The sequence below is a fragment of the Triticum aestivum genome, chromosome 4D (genome assembly GCF_018294505.1).
Source record: "Triticum aestivum cultivar Chinese Spring chromosome 4D, IWGSC CS RefSeq v2.1, whole genome shotgun sequence".
In the NCBI taxonomy this organism is placed as follows: domain Eukaryota; kingdom Viridiplantae; phylum Streptophyta; class Magnoliopsida; order Poales; family Poaceae; genus Triticum; species Triticum aestivum.
Window position 1 is genome coordinate 417,723,465 of NC_057805.1, and position 5,788 is coordinate 417,729,252.

At 43.6% G+C, this 5,788-nt stretch overlaps 1 pseudogene; it reads right to left on the bottom strand.

Moving 5' to 3' along the window:
- Positions 1–1,830: 1,830 nt before the first annotated feature.
- On the bottom strand, positions 1,831–3,920 carry LOC123097014 (UDP-glucose 6-dehydrogenase 1-like; annotated as a pseudogene).
- Between the last annotated feature and the right edge of the window lie 1,868 nt (positions 3,921–5,788).

A 5,788-nucleotide genomic window follows, 5' to 3' on the forward strand; every position in this document is an offset into this window, starting at 1 on the left:
CGAAAACCAATAACCTCTTTATTAGTAATGCTTTAGTACCATCTCGAATATGTTTTAAATTTAAACTGAAAGCGTAAAATCATGGGAAGAAGCGTATTGTGACGGTGAACCCGACGAAGTCGATCCGTGCTTTATTATTAAAAAAATTAAAAAATTAGGGAGAGATAGGAAAATTGCCCGTGCGTTGCAACGGAAGAAATTGATGGGATGCATAACCGGCTACGTGATAGGGTTAAGTGCTTTTATGGGAGGCTACCATGGGAGGACTTTACCTGAAAATCAGAGATCACAGTTGATAAGGAGGAGCCGGGGGAGGCCAATGGCATGGTTACAAGCGGTGGCAATAGAGCAGTTGAGCTAGTCATCAATCCACGCAACTGCATGAGCTAGAATTTTTCATGACTATTATTTTTGTACTGAGTGAATTTATATTTATCATAGTCAGGATTAATAAAGCTCGAGAAAATCTGACATTAAAAGAAAGTAACTTATTCTTTTAGTATGTACGCACTTCATGCCAACCCAATAATTTAGATGCAAGAATGCGTTGAAGGGACATGAAACTGTGCTCCAAATAGGTCATGTGATCTCCAAAGAGATTGACGTCCTATATGAAAAATGAAAACATGAACATTGTATTATTTTTTATGGCTAGTCATTTTCAAAGAAACCATGATAGAGAAGCTGCATAGCAGATTACTTGGTGGCATCAGGATAAAGAAATATAGTACATTATATGGCTCAATTAGAATGTAGATTGCTTAATATTGATCGCCGACCACTAATTTAGGAAGTGCATAGAGCTGCCGAAATGATAATTAGAATGTTGAATGCTTAATATCGACCGTCAACGATTAACTCAAGAAGTGCCTTACTTGAGAGCAGCTAACAAATTAGTAGGAGTATATGTTCGACCAGTTGCAGCTACATTATTGCAGAGATCTGCAAGAATACTAAAATGACTCGCAAACTACTTATGACATGAAGCATCCGTGGGAGAGAAGAAAAACTGATTTAATGAACTGAAGACGGTAAATCTTTAATAAGATATGTGGCACAACATATACAAAATCGCAGACTGGTCAAGGGATCCAACTTTAGAGATTGATAACTGAAATTAAACGCATCTTTTTTTGTGGGGTGAAATTAAACGCATCTCATTTAACAGTTTCAGGTCATCTAACTCTCACAATGAAAAGCCATAAATACAGTAATTAATTTACAGCAAGACATATTATACGGATATTGTCTTCCAAAAATTCTAGCCTAGTTACGTTTCTTCTTTGCTTGAACAAAACATCATAAAAAATGCTAAAACATATATATTCTTTAAAATTCAGTAATCCATGTCACACAACCCGAAGAGAGAAGAACATAACTGCTAGTCGGAGGTCATCAACTAACATGTTCAGTGTTTCACTTAGTTAACTTTTGAACACTTGTATCCTTGTAATTTGGAACTAATCCAGCAGAGAATAGGAAGTAAAAGTATGTCCTCTCTCATGAAACATAGCTGTACAAATCTAAAATTTAACTAATAGAATAAGAATGCACTAAGCTCGCATGAAACATATTAGTGCAAGTACTACCTCGTTGATCTGCCCCCTGCTTTTGCTTAGGCCCTCTCCTCCGTACTAATAACTCCTTTGGATGCTTCTGTCTTGTCTGCTTGACGGGGGAAACAGAAAAGTTCTACAGATAAGTCCTCCTATCTATGAGATTTTCGGTTTTTATAACATAAGACTTCTCTTAAAATTCATCGATGCTTTTTGTTGTTATTAATTAGTAAGAAGAACGCTCGTCGACGCGCGGCTATCAGTGTGCATCGCCTCAGGCGACGGCTGGCATGACCTTGAGCCACTGGGCTTGGTCAAGCGGCTTGCCAATTGCATAGATGATGAATCCTGCGACGGCGAAGACGAAAGCCGGCTTCTGCATCACGTTGTACATGCGCCAGCAGTCGAGGCTCCTGAACTCATCCCACTCGGTCAGGATGCAGACGGCGTGCGCATCGCAGACGGCGTGCGCATCGCAGACGGCCTCGTACGCGTCCGACGTGACGGTGACGGGCTGCCCGGCGGGCTCGCCCACGGCCCACCGGCTGCAGGTGGCGAGGGTGCGCGTGGTCCCAGTCAAACTTGTTCATGGCGAGGTCACGCCTCACCTGCGGGTCGTAGATGCTAACGACGGCCTTGTCGCCAAGCAGACCTAGGCACATGTCGATGACCGGTGTCTCGCGGGTGTCACCGGTATCCTTCTTGAAGGCGAACCTAGCATGGCCACCTTCTTCACGGCGACGGTGTTGAACATAGAGGAGACGACGCGGTAGATGAAGCGGCTCTTGCAGTCGTTGATGCCGATGACCTGCGGCCTGCCTCCATGGACGTCCTTGAGGACCTTCACGTAGACATCCTTGAGGACCTTCACGGCGGTGCCCTCAGCGAGGAACCTCCCGATTGGACAGGATTTGGTTCAGGACGCCATGGCCATTGTGGGTGAGGATCTTCTCGATGGCTTTGGCGGTCTTGACGGTGACGGGCACGGTGAACTTCTCGACCATGATCTTGTTGGAGTGGGATATGTCGACGATCATGCGTGCGCTCACCTAGTAGGTCAGGATCGGCGCGCGGCCTTGCCGGTGCCGAGGCCGCGACTCTTGGTGGGGGGTGTTGGCGGAGACGGAGACGAAGTCCGCCTCGCCGACGTCGGTGCTGAAGAAGAGGTTGCGGCCGCGGCCGCGGCACTGCTTGGCGACGTCGTCAAGGCCGGTCTCGTAGATGGGGAGCCGGTCGCTATTGCAGCCGGCGATCCGTGCCTTGAAGATGTGTATTAAACCGATATTTATGAGAGAAATTAGAGGAGACGTGGGATGAAGAGTTGGACTACAACTAAGAGTCCACGTTGAGAGGGGAGTTTAACATACCGAGAAAGACCAAGATGAACAGACGGAACAAAAAAAAACTGGACACAACACACAAACGTTATTTATTTGAGTGTGGGTTGATTCCTAAAAACTACAGGGACTTTTATGCAAAAAGGACGCGACGGTGAACCCGACAAAGTCAATCCGTATATAACAGGCACCACCAGAGCACCTACACCCACCCCCTCCGGCCATCGAACCAGAACTCTATTTGTTCAGGTTTCGAAATTTTGTTCGAATTTTCGATATTTATTGACGATTTTAAAAACGTATTCATATTCAAATATTTTAAGGAAAATCGTCCACACTTGTTTCCAAGAATTGTTGAAAATATTTAAGAAAAATAAATAGACCTGTCGCTAAACTACTTTAACTGGGGCGCTACAATTTGAGCATAATCAACAGCTAGCTCATGTGGTTGGCGTCCCTGCTACCTAGCGTGAGGTTGCGAGATCGAACCCATCATGTGTGGTTTTGTTTTTCGTGCTATTTTTACGTTCTTGTTTCCTGGTTATGGGCCGGCCCGATTACGTACGCTAGGTTTCAGCCAAAGCTCGACTGGGCCGGCCCGATTACCTACACAAGGTTTCATCCAAAGCTCGACTGTTAGAGCTCTCGGGGAATAGTACCACCTTGGATTTTGATTTTGTCTACACGAATTGTAAAAGCGTATTACGACATGAGAAGAAAGCGTATTGTGACGGTGAACCCGACAAAGTCAATCCGTGCTTTATTATTATTAATATTATTATTATTATTATTATTATTATTATAATATAATATAATTATTATATTTATATATATATATATATATATATATATATATATATATTAGGGAGAGACTAGCAAAAGAGCCCGTGCGTTGCAATGGGACACAAATTTTAACTTATTAATTCCTCTAGAAAGGATGAACGGGTTAACTCTGCATCCTTTGAATAGTAATGCTTAATTTGTGTGATGCTTGAATTAGATGGTGAACAACAAAAACTCACCTCATCTCTCATTTTTCCTAATTAATGTCTATCCTCTACTAGCTTCATGAAGATGACCTCTTTGAATACTCTACATAGTACCTGTAGAAAGCAAATAATATGATTAGTTTTGGAGAACAATAGTTGGGTAAATAAAATATGATGCTATTCTTTTCATTACAGAGTGATGTGCCAGTGGAAAGTACCCATATGCATGTCTTCACTCTTAACAATCTCATGCCACGATTGCATTCGCAATCTAGGGAGAACTTTTCTCAGATAATGGGGAAAAGATCAAACTATCAGATAAGATTTATTTTCTCTCTGATAATTGTTTTGTAATAACGAAAAAACTATCATAAGATCTCTTTTCCTGGTTTGATCAATTTTTCTAATAATGAAGCAACTATCAACTATTGGATGAAATGAATTACCCAAAAATATAGGGAGAATTATTTGAGTGAAGCTATAAGAAATGAATAAAATCATCTAGTAAGTTAGTCCACATGAAATCAATGAACCTACTTCTCGTGTGGCTGGCAGATTACCTTTGATAAACTATAAGCAAATAGTTATAGTTTTCTTGTCAAGAAAGGCAAACAAAATCCATCAGAAGACGTTAACTTACCATGGAATTGTATGTTTGTGTATCTTGTCGACAGAAGGTCTTAGCAGCTGTCAAGTTTGGCAACTAAGCAGTGCCGAGTAATTTACTTCATAATTATGCACTCTGACAGGTAGCAATAGCAAGGTATTCCAGCGTTATTCCCTTTCGAATATAACATTGTCGCCATCCCTTCCATCCGTCCTCTGATCTCCCTCTCCCTGGTGATCAACATTATTAGAATTCAGAATAGGACCAACAGTTTCTTACTTTACGGAACCCGAAAAACCATCGAGCGACCAGAGGCACAGCCACACACGCACACACGCGGATTCCATCGCCATCAATTTTCTTGAATGGATAGATAGATAGTACACTACATCATCCAATACTAAAAAGTATTAGTGGTCTTCCGCTCTTCCTTGTTGAAGCCTTGTGTGAAGTACATCTAGCCCCCATCAACTCAAAGGGAAACAAAAGAAGAATTCAAAATCGCGATTGCTGCTATCGATCACAGTCATGGCTCTTCACAAGCTTCTGCCGGCCTCCGTGCAGCCGCCCTGTAGAGCTACTCCACCGCGGCCGCGCACTTCGACGGCGGCGCAGCGAGGGCAAAGGCCAAGCCGGTTGGCTACCTCGGCTGCTGGGATAATCGGGCTATTGTTGGCGCTGGGGCTGCACACGGCGCACCAGCAACTCGCAAAACATCCGCCTCGACAAGCTCAAGTTGAGATCGTGGGCTCGTGGCCGAGGTAGCGGACCTTGACCTCGCGCTCCATGACACCGAGCGTTTTCATGGCAGCTCCATGTTCCAGATGGTCGCCCACGTCCGGGACGATCGCTCTCTCGCCGGATCTTGGTATGGTGGCGGCGATGGATCCGTGGAGGTTGGATTTTTCTGCGGGGTGGGAGATGAGAGAAGAACGTGCGTGTTGACCGACTTAGGAGCGGAGGACGTGTTCGGATCTGTCTTGTTTTGGGCCTCTGATTCGTCTTCTAATCGGTCTCTTCGTTCGATTTGTTTGTTGGGCCGAACACGTTGAAGCCCAATATGCTGTAGGTCGCTTGTGTTCGATCTGAGCGGACGGAATTTCGATGGTAAGAAGCAATAGTATCACCTCGGATGTAGACAATAATATAGGCGAAAAAAACTGAAAACGTAAATTCATGGGAAGAAGCCTATTGTGACGGTGAACCCGATAAAGTCAATCCGTGCTTTATTATTAGGGAGAGACTAGTGACACTATGTTTGTCTATGTATTCACACATGTATTATGTTTCCGGTTAATA